This window comes from Octopus sinensis, linkage group LG27, assembly GCF_006345805.1.
Source record: "Octopus sinensis linkage group LG27, ASM634580v1, whole genome shotgun sequence".
Lineage (NCBI taxonomy): Eukaryota > Metazoa > Mollusca > Cephalopoda > Octopoda > Octopodidae > Octopus > Octopus sinensis.
In genome coordinates this window covers 8043665-8060897 of record NC_043023.1, presented here as the reverse complement: position 1 = coordinate 8060897, position 17233 = coordinate 8043665, and the positions used below count along the sequence as shown (strand labels likewise).

General features: G+C 37.1%; 1 protein-coding gene and 1 pseudogene across 1 annotated transcript in view; both read right to left on the bottom strand.

The window, feature by feature from the left end:
• LOC115225502 (E3 ubiquitin-protein ligase MIB2-like) overlaps positions 1-17233 on the bottom strand; it is a 233569-nt gene that overhangs the window by 181664 nt on the left and 34672 nt on the right. The window lies entirely within an intron of this gene.
• On the bottom strand, positions 95-2225 carry LOC115225086 (annotated as a pseudogene).

Below are 17233 nucleotides of genomic sequence, written 5' to 3'. Positions count from 1 at the left end.
GCTTTGAGAGAATGATTTAACCACAGATATCACAATGATAAGGTTTCTCACCAGTATGTGTACGTATGTGATCAGTCAAGTTAGTGCTTTGAGAGAATGATTTAACACAGATATCACAATGATAAGGTTTCTCACCAGTATGTGTACGTATGTGATCAGTCAAGTTAGTGCTTTGAGAGAATGATTTACCACAGATATCACAATGATAAGGTTTCTCACCAGTATGTGTACGTATGTGATCAGTCAAGTTAGTGCTTTGAGAGAATGATTTAACACAGATATCACAATGATAAGGTTTCTCACCAGTATGTGTACGTATGTGGTCAGTCAAGTTAGTGCTTTGAGAGAATGATTTACCACAGATATCACAATGATAAGGTTTCTCACCAGTATGTGTACGTATGTGATCAGTCAAGTTAGTGCTTTGAGAGAATGATTTAACACAGATATCACAATGATAAGGTTTCTCACCAGTATGTGTACGTATGTGGTCAGTCAAGTTAGTGCTTTGAGAGAATGATTTACCACAGATATCACAATGATAAGGTTTCTCACCAGTATGTGTACGTATGTGATCAGTCAAGTTAGTGCTTTGAGAGAATGATTTAACACAGATATCACAATGATAAGGTTTCTCACCAGTATGTGTACGTATGTGATCAGTCAAGTTAGTGCTTTGAGAGAATGATTTACCACAGATATCACAATGATAAGGTTTCTCACCAGTATGTGTACGTATGTGATCAGTCAAGTTAGTGCTTTGAGAGAATGATTTAACACAGATATCACAATGATAAGGTTTCTCACCAGTATGTGTACGTATGTGGTCAGTCAAGTTAGTGCTTTGAGAGAATGATTTACCACAGATATCACAATGATAAGGTTTCTCACCAGTATGTGTACGTATGTGATCAGTCAAGTTAGTGCTTTGAGAGAATGATTTAACACAGATATCACAATGATAAGGTTTCTCACCAGTATGTGTACGTATGTGGTCAGTCAAGTTAGTGCTTTGAGAGAATGATTTACCACAGATATCACAATGATAAGGTTTCTCACCAGTATGACTGCGATTGTGAGTAACCAAATGACTATTACGAGAGAATGATTTACCACAGATTTCACAATGATGAGGTTTCTCTCCTGTATGAATACGTTTGTGTCTTTGTAAGGCACTATTATGAGAGAATGATTTACCACAGATATCACAATGATATGGTTTCTCTCCAGTATGTGTACGTTTGTGTTTAACAAGTCACTATTACGAGAGAATGATTTAACACAGATATCACAATGATAAGGTTTCTCACCAGTATGTGTACGTATGTGATCAGTCAAGTTAGTGCTTTGAGAGAATGATTTACCACAGATATCACAATGATAAGGTTTCTCACCAGTATGTGTACGTATGTGATCAGTCAAGTTAGTGCTTTGAGAGAATGATTTAACACAGATATCACAATGATAAGGTTTCTCACCAGTATGTGTACGTATGTGATCAGTCAAGTTAGTGCTTTGAGAGAATGATTTAACACAGATATCACAATGATATGGCTTCTCTCCCGTATGTGTACGTATGTGATCAGTCAAGTTAGTGCTTTGAGAGAATGATTTAACACAGATATCACAGTGATAAGGTTTCTCACCAGTATGTGTACGTATGTGGTCAGTCAAGTTAGTGCTTTGAGAGAATGATTTACCACAGATATCACAATGATAAGGTTTCTCACCAGTATGTGTACGTATGTGATCAGTCAAGTTAGTGCTTTGAGAGAATGATTTAACACAGATATCACAATGATAAGGTTTCTCACCAGTATGTGTACGTATGTGGTCAGTCAAGTTAGTGCTTTGAGAGAATGATTTACCACAGATATCACAATGATAAGGTTTCTCACCAGTATGTGTACGTATGTGATCAGTCAAGTTAGTGCTTTGAGAGAATGATTTAACACAGATATCACAATGATAAGGTTTCTCACCAGTATGTGTACGTATGTGGTCAGTCAAGTTAGTGCTTTGAGAGAATGATTTACCACAGATATCACAATGATAAGGTTTCTCACCAGTATGACTGCGATTGTGAGTAACCAAATGACTATTACGAGAGAATGATTTACCACAGATTCACAATGATAAGGTTTCTCTCCTGTATGAATACGTTTGTGTCTTTGTAAGGCACTATTATGAGAGAATGATTTACCACAGATATCACAACGATATGGTTTCTCTCCAGTATGTGTACGTTTGTGTTTAACCAAGTCACTATTGAGAGAATGATTTAACACAGATATCACAATGATAAGGTTTCTCACCAGTATGTGTACGTATGTGATCAGTCAAGTTAGTGCTTTGAGAGAATGATTTACCACAGATATCACAATGATAAGGTTTCTCACCAGTATGTGTACGTATGTGATCAGTCAAGTTAGTGCTTTGAGAGAATGATTTAACACAGATATCACAATGATAAGGTTTCTCACCAGTATGTGTACGTATGTGATCAGTCAAGTTAGTGCTTTGAGAGAATGATTTAACACAGATATCACAATGATATGGTTCTCTCCCGTATGTGTACGTATGTGATCAGTCAAGTTAGTGCTTTGAGAGAATGATTTACCACAGATATCACAATGATAAGGTTTCTCACCAGTATGTGTACGTATGTGATCAGTCAAGTTAGTGCTTTGAGAGAATGATTTACCACAGATATCACAATGATAAGGTTTCTCACCAGTATGTGTACGTATGTGATCAGTCAAGTTAGTCCTTTGAGAGAATGATTTAACACAGATATCACAATGATAAGGTTTCTCACCAGTATGTGTACGTATGTGATCAGTCAAGTTAGTGCTTTGAGAGAATGATTTAACACAGATATCACAATGATAAGGTTTCTCACCAGTATGTGTACGTATGTGATCAGTCAAGTTAGTGCTTTGAGAGAATGATTTAACACAGATATCACAATGATAAGGTTTCTCACCAGTATGTGTACGTATGTGATCAGTCAAGTTAGTGCTTTGAGAGAATGATTTACCACAGATATCACAATGATAAGGTTTCTCACCAGTATGTGTACGTATGTGATCAGTCAAGTTAGTGCTTTGAGAGAATGATTTACCACAGATATCACAATGATAAGGTTTCTCACCAGTATGTGTACGTATGTGATCAGTCAAGTTAGTGCTTTGAGAGAATGATTTACCACAGATATCACAATGATAAGGTTTCTCACCAGTATGTGTACGTATGTGATCAGTCAAGTTAGTGCTTTGAGAGAATGATTTAACACAGATATCACAATGATAAGGTTTCTCACCAGTATGTGTACGTATGTGATCAGTCAAGTTAGTGCTTTGAGAGAATGATTTAACACAGATATCACAATGATAAGGTTTCTCACCAGTATGTGTACGTATGTGATCAGTCAAGTTAGTGCTTTGAGAGAATGATTTAACACAGATATCACAATGATAAGGTTTCTCACCAGTATGTGTACGTATGTGATCAGTCAAGTTAGTGCTTTGAGAGAATGATTTAACACAGATATCACAGTGATAAGTTTTCTCACCAGTATGTGTACGTATGTGATCAGTCAAGTTAGTTCTTTGAGAGAATGATTTAACACAGATATCACAGTGATAAGGTTTCTCACCAGTATGTGTACGTATGTGATCAGTCAAGTTAGTGCTTTGAGAGAATGATTTAACACAGATATCACAGTGATAAGGTTTCTCACCAGTATGTGTACGTATGTGATCAACCAAATGACTTTTAGAGAATGATTTACCACAGATATCACAATGATAAGGTTTCTCACCAGTATGTGTACGTATGTGGTCAGTCAAGTTAGTGCTTTGAGAGAATGATTTAACACAGATATCACAATGATAAGGTTTCTCACCAGTATGTGTACGTATGTGATCAGTCAAGTTAGTGCTTTGAGAGAATGATTTAACACAGATATCACAATGATAAGGTTTCTCACCAGTATGTGTACGTATGTGGTCAGTCAAGTTAGTGCTTTGAGAGAATGATTTAACACAGATATCACAATGATAAGGTTTCTCACCAGTATGTGTACGTATGTGATCAGTCAAGTTAGTGCTTTGAGAGAATGATTTAACACAGATATAACAGTGATAAGGTTTCTCACCAGTATGTGTACGTATGTGATCAGTCAAGTTAGTGCTTTGAGAGAATGATTTAACACAGATATCACAGTGATAAGGTTTCTCACCAGTATGTGTACGTATGTGATCAACCAAATGACTTTTACAAGAGAATGATTTACCACAGATATCACAATGATAAGGTTTCTCACCAGTATGTGTACGTATGTGGTCAGTCAAGTTAGTGCTTTGAGAGAATGATTTAACACAGATATCACAATGATAAGGTTTCTCACCAGTATGTGTACGTATGTGATCAGTCAAGTTAGTGCTTTGAGAGAATGATTTAACACAGATATCACAATGATAAGGTTTCTCACCAGTATGTGTACGTATGTGATCAGTCAAGTTAGTGCTTTGAGAGAATGATTTAACACAGATATCACAATGATAAGGTTTCTCACCAGTATGTGTACGTATGTGATCAGTCAAGTTAGTGCTTTGAGAGAATGATTTAACACAGATATCACAGTGATAAGGTTTCTCACCAGTATGTGTACGTATGTGATCAGTCAAGTTAGTGCTTTGAGAGAATGATTTAACACAGATATCACAATGATAAGGTTTCTCACCAGTATGTGTACGTATGTGATCAGTCAAGTTAGTGCTTTGAGAGAATGATTTAACACAGATATCACAATGATAAGGTTTCTCACCAGTATGTGTACGTATGTGATCAGTCAAGTTAGTGCTTTGAGAGAATGATTTACCACAGATATCACAATGATAAGGTTTCTCACCAGTATGTGTACGTATGTGATCAGTCAAGTTAGTGCTTTGAGAGAATGATTTAACACAGATATCACAATGATAAGGTTTCTCACCAGTATGTGTACGTATGTGGTCAGTCAAGTTAGTGCTTTGAGAGAATGATTTAACACAGATATCACAATGATAAGGTTTCTCACCAGTATGTGTACGTATGTGGTCAGTCAAGTTAGTGCTTTGAGAGAATGATTTAACACAGATATCACAATGATAAGGTTTCTCACCAGTATGTGTACGTATGTGGTCAGTCAAGTTAGTGCTTTGAGAGAATGATTTACCACAGATATCACAATGATAAGGTTTCTCACCAGTACGTGTACGTATGTGATCAGTCAAGTTAGTGCTTTGAGAGAATGATTTAACACAGATATCACAATGATAAGGTTTCTCACCAGTATGTGTACGTATGTGGTCAGTCAAGTTAGTGCTTTGAGAGAATGATTTACCACAGATATCACAATGATAAGGTTTCTCACCAGTATGTGTACGTATGTGATCAGTCAAGTTAGTGCTTTGAGAGAATGATTTAACACAGATATCACAATGATAAGGTTTCTCACCAGTATGTGTACGTATGTGATCAGTCAAGTTAGTGCTTTGAGAGAATGATTTAACACAGATATCACAATGATAAGGTTTCTCACCAGTATGTGTACGTATGTGATCAGTCAAGTTAGTGCTTTGAGAGAATGATTTACCACAGATATCACAATGATAAGGTTTCTCACCAGTATGTGTACGTATGTGATCAGTCAAGTTAGTGCTTTGAGAGAATGATTTAACACAGATATCACAATGATAAGGTTTCTCACCAGTATGTGTACGTATGTGATCAGTCAAGTTAGTGCTTTGAGAGAATGATTTAACACAGATATCACAATGATAAGGTTTCTCACCAGTATGTGTACGTATGTGGTCAGTCAAGTTAGTGCTTTGAGAGAATGATTTAACACAGATATCACAATGATAAGGTTTCTCACCAGTATGTGTACGTATGTGATCAGTCAAGTTAGTGCTTTGAGAGAATGATTTAACACAGATATCACAATGATAAGGTTTCTCACCAGTATGTGTACGTATGTGATCAGTCAAGTTAGTGCTTTGAGAGAATGATTTAACACAGATATCACAATGATAAGGTTTCTCACCAGTATGTGTACGTATGTGATCAGTCAAGTTAGTGCTTTGAGAGAATGATTTAACACAGATATCACAATGATAAGGTTTCTCACCAGTATGTGTACGTATGTGATCAGTCAAGTTAGTGCTTTGAGAGAATGATTTACCACAGATATCACAATGATAAGGTTTCTCACCAGTATGTGTACGTATGTGATCAGTCAAGTTAGTGCTTTGAGAGAATGATTTAACACAGATATCACAATGATAAGGTTTCTCACCAGTATGTGTACGTATGTGATCAGTCAAGTTAGTGCTTTGAGAGAATGATTTAACACAGATATCACAATGATAAGGTTTCTCACCAGTATGTGTACGTATGTGGTCAGTCAAGTTAGTGCTTTGAGAGAATGATTTAACACAGATATCACAATGATAAGGTTTCTCACCAGTATGTGTACGTATGTGATCAGTCAAGTTAGTGCTTTGAGAGAATGATTTAACACAGATATCACAATGATAAGGTTTCTCACCAGTATGTGTACGTATGTGATCAGTCAAGTTAGTGCTTTGAGAGAATGATTTAACACAGATATCACAATGATAAGGTTTCTCACCAGTATGTGTACGTATGTGATCAGTCAAGTTAGTGCTTTGAGAGAATGATTTAACACAGATATCACAATGATAAGGTTTCTCACCAGTATGTGTACGTATGTGGTCAGTCAAGTTAGTGCTTTGAGAGAATGATTTAACACAGATATCACAATGATAAGGTTTCTCACCAGTATGTGTACGTATGTGATCAGTCAAGTTAGTGCTTTGAGAGAATGATTTAACACAGATATCACAATGATAAGGTTTCTCACCAGTATGTGTACGTATGTGATCAGTCAAGTTAGTGCTTTGAGAGAATGATTTAACACAGATATCACAATGATAAGGTTTCTCACCAGTATGTGTACGTATGTGATCAGTCAAGTTAGTGCTTTGAGAGAATGATTTAACACAGATATCACAATGATAAGGTTTCTCACCAGTATGTGTACGTATGTGATCAGTCAAGTTAGTGCTTTGAGAGAATGATTTAACACAGATATCACAATGATAAGGTTTCTCACCAGTATGTGTACGTATGTGATCAGTCAAGTTAGTGCTTTGAGAGAATGATTTAACACAGATATCACAATGATAAGGTTTCTCACCAGTATGTGTACGTATGTGATCAGTCAAGTTAGTGCTTTGAGAGAATGATTTAACACAGATATCACAATGATAAGGTTTCTCACCAGTATGTGTACGTATGTGATCAGTCAAGTTAGTGCTTTGAGAGAATGATTTAACACAGATATCACAATGATAAGGTTTCTCACCAGTATGTGTACGTATGTGATCAGTCAAGTTAGTGCTTTGAGAGAATGATTTAACACAGATATCACAATGATAAGGTTTCTCACCAGTATGTGTACGTATGTGATCAGTCAAGTTAGTGCTTTGAGAGAATGATTTAACACAGATATCACAATGATAAGGTTTCTCACCAGTATGTGTACGTATGTGATCAGTCAAGTTAGTGCTTTGAGAGAATGATTTAACACAGATATCACAATGATAAGGTTTCTCACCAGTATGTGTACGTATGTGATCAGTCAAGTTAGTGCTTTGAGAGAATGATTTAACACAGATATCACAATGATAAGGTTTCTCACCAGTATGTGTACGTATGTGATCAGTCTAGTTAGTGCTTTGAGAGAATGATTTAACACAGATATCACAGTGATAAGGTTTCTCACCAGTATGTGTACGTATGTGGTCAGTCAAGTTAGTGCTTTGAGAGAATGATTTACCACAGATATCACAATGATAAGGTTTCTCACCAGTATGTGTACGTATGTGATCAGTCAAGTTAGTGCTTTGAGAGAATGATTTAACACAGATATCACAATGATAAGGTTTCTCACCAGTATGTGTACGTATGTGGTCAGTCAAGTTAGTGCTTTGAGAGAATGATTTACCACAGATATCACAATGATAAGGTTTCTCACCAGTATGTGTACGTATGTGATCAGTCAAGTTAGTGCTTTGAGAGAATGATTTAACACAGATATCACAATGATAAGGTTTCTCACCAGTATGTGTACGTATGTGGTCAGTCAAGTTAGTGCTTTGAGAGAATGATTTACCACAGATATCACAATGATAAGGTTTCTCACCAGTATGTGTACGTATGTGATCAGTCAAGTTAGTGCTTTGAGAGAATGATTTACCACAGATATCACAATGATAAGGTTTCTCACCAGTATGTGTACGTATGTGATCAGTCAAGTTAGTGCTTTGAGAGAATGATTTAACACAGATATCACAATGATAAGGTTTCTCACCAGTATGTGTACGTATGTGATCAGTCAAGTTAGTGCTTTGAGAGAATGATTTACCACAGATATCACAATGATAAGGTTTCTCACCAGTATGTGTACGTATGTGATCAGTCAAGTTAGTGCTTTGAGAGAATGATTTAACACAGATATCACAATGATAAGGTTTCTCACCAGTATGTGTACGTATGTGATCAGTCAAGTTAGTGCTTTGAGAGAATGATTTACCACAGATATCACAATGATAAGGTTTCTCACCAGTATGTGTACGTATGTGATCAGTCAAGTTAGTGCTTTGAGAGAATGATTTAACACAGATATCACAATGATAAGGTTTCTCACCAGTATGTGTACGTATGTGGTCAGTCAAGTTAGTGCTTTGAGAGAATGATTTACCACAGATATCACAATGATAAGGTTTCTCACCAGTATGTGTACGTATGTGATCAGTCAAGTTAGTGCTTTGAGAGAATGATTTAACACAGATATCACAATGATAAGGTTTCTCACCAGTATGTGTACGTATGTGGTCAGTCAAGTTAGTGCTTTGAGAGAATGATTTACCACAGATATCACAATGATAAGGTTTCTCACCAGTATGTGTACGTATGTGATCAGTCAAGTTAGTGCTTTGAGAGAATGATTTAACACAGATATCACAATGATAAGGTTTCTCACCAGTATGTGTACGTATGTGATCAGTCAAGTTAGTGCTTTGAGAGAATGATTTACCACAGATATCACAATGATAAGGTTTCTCACCAGTATGTGTACGTATGTGATCAGTCAAGTTAGTGCTTTGAGAGAATGATTTAACACAGATATCACAATGATAAGGTTTCTCACCAGTATGTGTACGTATGTGGTCAGTCAAGTTAGTGCTTTGAGAGAATGATTTACCACAGATATCACAGTGATATGGTTTCTCTCCTGTATGTGTACGTATGTGATCATTCAAGGGAGTGCTTTGAGAGAATGATTTACCACAGATATCACAGTGATAAGGTTTCTCTCCCGTATGTGTACGTATGTGGTCAGTCAAGTTAGTGCTTTGAGAGAATGATTTACCACAGATATCACAATGATAAGGTTTCTCACCAGTATGAATGCGATTGTGAGTAACCAAATGACTATTAAGAGAGAATGATTTACCACAGATTTCACACTGATAAGGTTTCTCTCCTGTATGAATACGTTTGTGGCTTTGTAAGGCACTATTATGAGAGAATGATTTACCACAGATATCACAACGATATGGTTTCTCTCCAGTATGTGTACGTTTGTGTTTAACCAAGTCACTATTACGAGAGAATGATTTAACACAGATATCACAATGATAAGGTTTCTCACCAGTATGTGTACGTATGTGATCAGTCAAGTTAGTGCTTTGAGAGAATGATTTACCACAGATATCACAATGATAAGGTTTCTCACCAGTATGTGTACGTATGTGATCAGTCAAGTTAGTGCTTTGAGAGAATGATTTAACACAGATATCACAATGATAAGGTTTCTCACCAGTATGTGTACGTATGTGATCAGTCAAGTTAGTGCTTTGAGAGAATGATTTAACACAGATATCACAATGATATGGCTTCTCTCCCGTATGTGTACGTAAGTGATCAGTCAAGTTAGTGCTTTGAGAGAATGATTTACCACAGATATCACAATGATAAGGTTTCTCACCAGTATGTGTACGTATGTGATCAGTCAAGTTAGTGCTTTGAGAGAATGATTTACCACAGATATCACAATGATAAGGTTTCTCACCAGTATGTGTACGTATGTGATCAGTCAAGTTAGTCCTTTGAGAGAATGATTTAACACAGATATCACAATGATAAGGTTTCTCACCAGTATGTGTACGTATGTGGTCAGTCAAGTTAGTGCTTTGAGAGAATGATTTACCACAGATATCACAATGATAAGGTTTCTCACCAGTATGTGTACGTATGTGATCAGTCAAGTTAGTGCTTTGAGAGAATGATTTAACACAGATATCACAATGATAAGGTTTCTCACCAGTATGTGTACGTATGTGATCAGTCAAGTTAGTGCTTTGAGAGAATGATTTACCACAGATATCACAATGATAAGGTTTCTCACCAGTATGTGTACGTATGTGATCAGTCAAGTTAGTGCTTTGAGAGAATGATTTAACACAGATATCACAATGATAAGGTTTCTCACCAGTATGTGTACGTATGTGGTCAGTCAAGTTAGTGCTTTGAGAGAATGATTTACCACAGATATCACAATGATAAGGTTTCTCACCAGTATGTGTACGTATGTGATCAGTCAAGTTAGTGCTTTGAGAGAATGATTTAACACAGATATCACAATGATAAGGTTTCTCACCAGTATGTGTACGTATGTGGTCAGTCAAGTTAGTGCTTTGAGAGAATGATTTACCACAGATATCACAATGATAAGGTTTCTCACCAGTATGACTGCGATTGTGAGTAACCAAATGACTATTACGAGAGAATGATTTACCACAGATTTCACACTGATGAGGTTTCTCTCCTGTATGAATACGTTTGTGTCTTTGTAAGGCACTATTATGAGAGAATGATTTACCACAGATATCACAACGATATGGTTTCTCTCCAGTATGTGTACGTTTGTGTTTAACCAAGTCACTATTACGAGAGAATGATTTAACACAGATATCACAATGATAAGGTTTCTCACCAGTATGTGTACGTATGTGATCAGTCAAGTTAGTGCTTTGAGAGAATGATTTACCACAGATATCACAATGATAAGGTTTCTCACCAGTACGTGTACGTATGTGATCAGTCAAGTTAGTGCTTTGAGAGAATGATTTAACACAGATATCACAATGATAAGGTTTCTCACCAGTATGTGTACGTATGTGATCAGTCAAGTTAGTGCTTTGAGAGAATGATTTAACACAGATATCACAATGATATGGCTTCTCTCCCGTATGTGTACGTATGTGATCAGTCAAGTTAGTGCTTTGAGAGAATGATTTACCACAGATATCACAATGATAAGGTTTCTCACCAGTATGTGTACGTATGTGATCAGTCAAGTTAGTGCTTTGAGAGAATGATTTACCACAGATATCACAATGATAAGGTTTCTCACCAGTATGTGTACGTATGTGATCAGTCAAGTTAGTCCTTTGAGAGAATGATTTAACACAGATATCACAATGATAAGGTTTCTCACCAGTATGTGTACGTATGTGATCAGTCAAGTTAGTGCTTTGAGAGAATGATTTAACACAGATATCACAATGATAAGGTTTCTCACCAGTATGTGTACGTATGTGATCAGTCAAGTTAGTGCTTTGAGAGAATGATTTAACACAGATATCACAATGATAAGGTTTCTCACCAGTACGTGTACGTATGTGATCAGTCAAGTTAGTGCTTTGAGAGAATGATTTACCACAGATATCACAATGATAAGGTTTCTCACCAGTATGTGTACGTATGTGATCAGTCAAGTTAGTGCTTTGAGAGAATGATTTACCACAGATATCACAATGATAAGGTTTCTCACCAGTATGTGTACGTATGTGATCAGTCAAGTTAGTGCTTTGAGAGAATGATTTACCACAGATATCACAATGATAAGGTTTCTCACCAGTATGTGTACGTATGTGATCAGTCAAGTTAGTGCTTTGAGAGAATGATTTACCACAGATATCACAATGATAAGGTTTCTCACCAGTATGTGTACGTATGTGATCAGTCAAGTTAGTGCTTTGAGAGAATGATTTACCACAGATATCACAATGATAAGGTTTCTCACCAGTATGTGTACGTATGTGATCAGTCAAGTTAGTGCTTTGAGAGAATGATTTACCACAGATATCACAATGATAAGGTTTCTCACCAGTATGTGTACGTATGTGATCAGTCAAGTTAGTCCTTTGAGAGAATGATTTAACACAGATATCACAATGATAAGGTTTCTCACCAGTATGTGTACGTATGTGATCAGTCAAGTTAGTGCTTTGAGAGAATGATTTAACACAGATATCACAATGATAAGGTTTCTCACCAGTATGTGTACGTATGTGATCAGTCAAGTTAGTGCTTTGAGAGAATGATTTACCACAGATATCACAATGATAAGGTTTCTCACCAGTATGTGTACGTATGTGATCAGTCAAGTTAGTGCTTTGAGAGAATGATTTAACACAGATATCACAATGATATGGCTTCTCTCCCGTATGTGTACATTTGTGTAAAGTCAAGGTACTGCTTTGAGAGAATGATTTACCACAGATTTCACAGTAATATGGCTTCTCTCCTGTATGAATACGTTTGTGTCTTCGTAAGTAACAATTTTCAGAGAATGATTTACCACAGATATCACAATGATAAGGTTTCTCTCCTGTATGAATGCGATTGTGAGTAACCAAATGACTATTATGAGAGAATGATTTACTACAGTTATCACAATGATATGGTTTCTCTCCTGTATGTGTAAGTTTGTGTCTAACCAATGACTATTATAAGAGAATGATTTACCCACAGATTTCACACTGATATGGTTTTCACCAGTATGAATCTTCTTATGGTTAGTTAAAACTTTACGTTCACAGAATGATTTACCACAGATCTCACAAGAGATGGCTTCTTTCCTGTATGTGTACGTTTGTGTCTAACAATGTCACTACTGTAAGAAATGATTTTCACAGATATTACAGTGATATGACTTTTCCTCTTTATCAAGATTTTCTGATTCAGTTAAACTATTCATTTTGAGAGAATTACTTATCATACACTTATTTCACAGTAATATGGCTTCTCTCCTGTATGAATACGTTTGTGTCTTCGTAAGTAACAATTTTCAGAGAATGATTTACCACAGATATCACAATGATAAGGTTTCTCTCCTGTATGAATGCGATTGTGAGTAACCAAATGACTATTACGAGAGAATGATTTACTACAGTTATCACAATGATATGGTTTCTCTCCTGTATGTGTAAGTTTGTGTCTAACCAAATGACTATTATAAGAGAATGATTTACCACAGATTTCACACTGATATGGTTTTTCACCAGTATGAATCTTCTTATGGTTAGTTAAAACTTTACGTTCACAGAATGATTTACCACAGATCTCACAATGATATGGCTTCTTTCCTGTATGTGTACGTTTGTGTCTAACAATGTCACTACTGTAAGAAAATGATTTTTCACAGATATTACAGTGATATGACTTTTCCTCTTTATCAAGATTTCTGATTCAGTTTTAAACTATTCATTTTGAGAGAATTACTTATCATACACTTCACAATGATAAAAGTGTTTTTCAATTCCATGAATACATTTCTGTTCACTTTGTGTCACTTCATTCAGATAACATTTTTTAATGCAATGTTTTTCCAAAACATTCCAGAGAGAGAAAAAATATTCGCTGTTCCTTGTATAGACTGTATATATACAGAGGTAGACTTATTCATGAATGTCCTTATAAATATACTGTTTTCTTTAGGTGCTGAGAATATCAAAGACACATGGAGAGATTTCCTTCACACCAACATGTGATATTCTGACAAATAGAAAGAAGCAGTTAAATAAAACTGGATAGTTGACCCACATAAGTAATTCAACAGGGAGAATTTACATCACTACCATTGTCAGCATTTGACTGTCGATGCTTGAATAAGTAGATTGAGTTGGAAGGAGTTAGAAGCTAATGGGAATGGAGCTAGCCAAAACGAAAAATAGAGGGACATAACATGACCAGAGTAGTGAGTTTGCTGCCATCCAGAATTTGCTTACAGCATTTCATTCGTGAACAGCCGATAATAGGTTTTTCAGAAACAACAAACCAACATTTCAGTTTGAAAGTTATTATTTAAGACGAGGAAAAATATATTTCCCTAAAGTTTTATGTTTTCGCTTAGAATAATTACTTGTGACACCGAGAAGTTCACAGAATTCTATTAATTACATTGTTATTAGTAGTATTATTTCATCGGTTGTCAACTTACCGTATTCAGACAAAAACTGCAAAATCACTGACCAATAACTAGTGAAATGGGCTGTTTATCAGGTGATCAGAGTTAATGTTCTCTAAAGACTCCGCCGGTTACGACGACGAGGGTCCCAGCTGTACGATCAAAGGAAAACAGCTTGCTCGTGAAATTAACGTGCAAATGCTGAGCATTCCACGGACACGTGTACCCTGAACGTAGTTCTCGGGGAAATCAGCGTGACACAGAGAGTGACAAGGCTGACCCTTGAAATACAAGTACAACTCATTTTTGCCAGCTGAGTGGACTGGAGGCAACGTGAAATAAAGTGTCTTGCCCCAGGACAACGCGTCGCCGGGAATCGAACTCACAACCTTACGATCATGAGCCGAATGCCCTAACCACTAAGCCACGCGCCTCACAGAGTTAATGATAAAGAAGCATTGTTACTCGTCTGCCGCGTTTCCACTAACTAATTAAAACTCCCACTCTCTTCATGGGCACTGAAATTGCCTCTAGGCCCACGTGCCCACCCTTGATGAGTGGAGATGACATAGCAGAACTGTGCAACTGAAATGCTTTCCTGACTTGCTACAATATTAAATACTGGCAGAATCTCTAAGATGCCGGATTAATTGCTTAACAGCATTTCGTTCGTGAATAGCTTTGTCCAAACTAGAGATAAAAGCAATCAGGAATGGGAGGGTGTCTGTGCATTGTTTATTTCTCTTCAATCAGGTACACACTGTGAGGGCGAGTACGATCGATCATTTGAGCATCCAGATGCTCCTCCCACCTAACCAGGAGTCCCTTCTCTGAAGACCAGCTTGCTAGCTAGCCCACAGTGAAGGTCCCTCTTTATATTTCGTCTGTCATGAGTTGGTGCCCAAACGTCTTTCCTTTCAAAGTATGACTTCCACTGAGGTCGACTTTCATCCTTTCGTGGTAAATAAAACAAAAAATGCAGAGGGCGATCCTTTGGTATAGGTACCGTAAGTGGCTTTCTTTACATTTCCGGTACTTACTTCCAAGAAAGTATTTTTTTAATATATATATGGGGGCTTATTCAGAAGTGGCTTTCTTTACACTTCCGAATATAACAGAAACCCTTTTCTCCAACCCCTAACCCAAAGCCCCCACATATATATAACAAAAATACTTTCTTGAAATGTATCCGGTACTTATACCGAAGTTATGCCAAAATATTATTATTATTATCATCAACATTAATATTGTATAAACCCCAAAAAGTAGAGTCGGCTCATGGAGCAAAATCTTGACTCCAAATACATCTTACAATTTCATGAGTCCTTCATTAAAAAAAGGGACAAAGGTAATTATTCTCTTTCCTCTCGCAGGTGTTATGACCACTCACGGAAATGGCGACCACACGTCTTTGTGAGCAGGGAGGATCTCCTCAGTAGAATCAATAGCTGCAAACCCTCTGAACACCTCACAGGTTGTGTCCGGGTAGAATGATATAATCACTCTGTGTGGGGTGCTTGTAAAGACAAGAACATTACATATGTTGGTGAGAATCTAGAAGCATTGCAGGGGATGAATAAAAATTAGAGGCAGCAGAACACATAACCAGTCCTCCATACTTACCAAAGGTAATACTCAAAAAAGAATGGTCCCGGTGCGCGCACTCGTGCTAGTCTGTCGTGACTGGTCAATCCTTCAACGACTTCCTAGCGCGAGTATGCAAATTAACAGATGCGTGCAAATATACATGTATATAACGGCTGAATATATATCAAATAAAATGGGTTTTGTCTTAAACAAAGTAAATAAAAGACTCAACAAAGAAATTACTTACTTTTGTTTTATTTTCTTGTTTAAAAAATTATTGTTAAAAAAAACCTCAAACATGTCTAGTAATATTTTAAAAAGAAAATAACACAAACTAAGTAATTTCTTTTGTTGAGTCGTTTATTTACTTTGTTTAAGACAAAAACCCATTTTATTGATATATATTCAGCCGTTATATACATGTATTATTTTGCACGCATCTGTTAATTGCATACTCGCGCTAGGAAGTCGTTTGAAGGATCGACCAATCACGACAGACTAGGACAAGAGTGCGCGCACCGGGACCATTTTTTGATATTACCTTTGGTAGAGTATGGAGGACTGGTTATGTGGTCATGCTGCCTCTAATAGTGGCACAGCCACGATTATCTTCGCTATTGCCCCACATGCAGGGCTATCAAAGATCAGAAGGGACCACTTTTATGATACCCTTCTACAGGCTACCTCAAAGACTAGTGGCAAGGACCTCATCTTTGTGGTGGAGACTTTAATGGGCATGTTGGGTGGGAATCGGGTTATCTCACTGGGGTACACGGTGGCCATGGTATTGGCACAGAAATGATGAGGGAAACTAAACTACTGGAATTCTGTGGATGCATGTAACCTTTTACTCTGCAACGACTAACTTCGGAAGCCTGACTGCCAACCTTATAACTTATCAGTCAGGAGACTCCGCTAGCCAAATAGACTTCATCTCACCAGACAGGGATGCAGGGCACTCTTAAATACACAAAGAACCCTCCCGGCTGAAGAATGTATCCCTCAGCATGGGTGACTTAGGCTTCAGGCATTAGTGACTTTAGACTTCAGGCCAGAAGGTCTCCAAGAAAAAGACCAGCCAGAAAGAAGGATTTGGAAGCTAAAGAACCCTTCACATGGTGAGCTTTAGGGACATCCTCATCAAGAAATTTGATGTGAGAGGGAGGACGAGCTACAGACGTCGGACATAGAAGTAGCTGGAAATTCCTACAGGACAGCTTGCTGAGTGCCACGACCAAGTCTATGGATGGTGCAAAG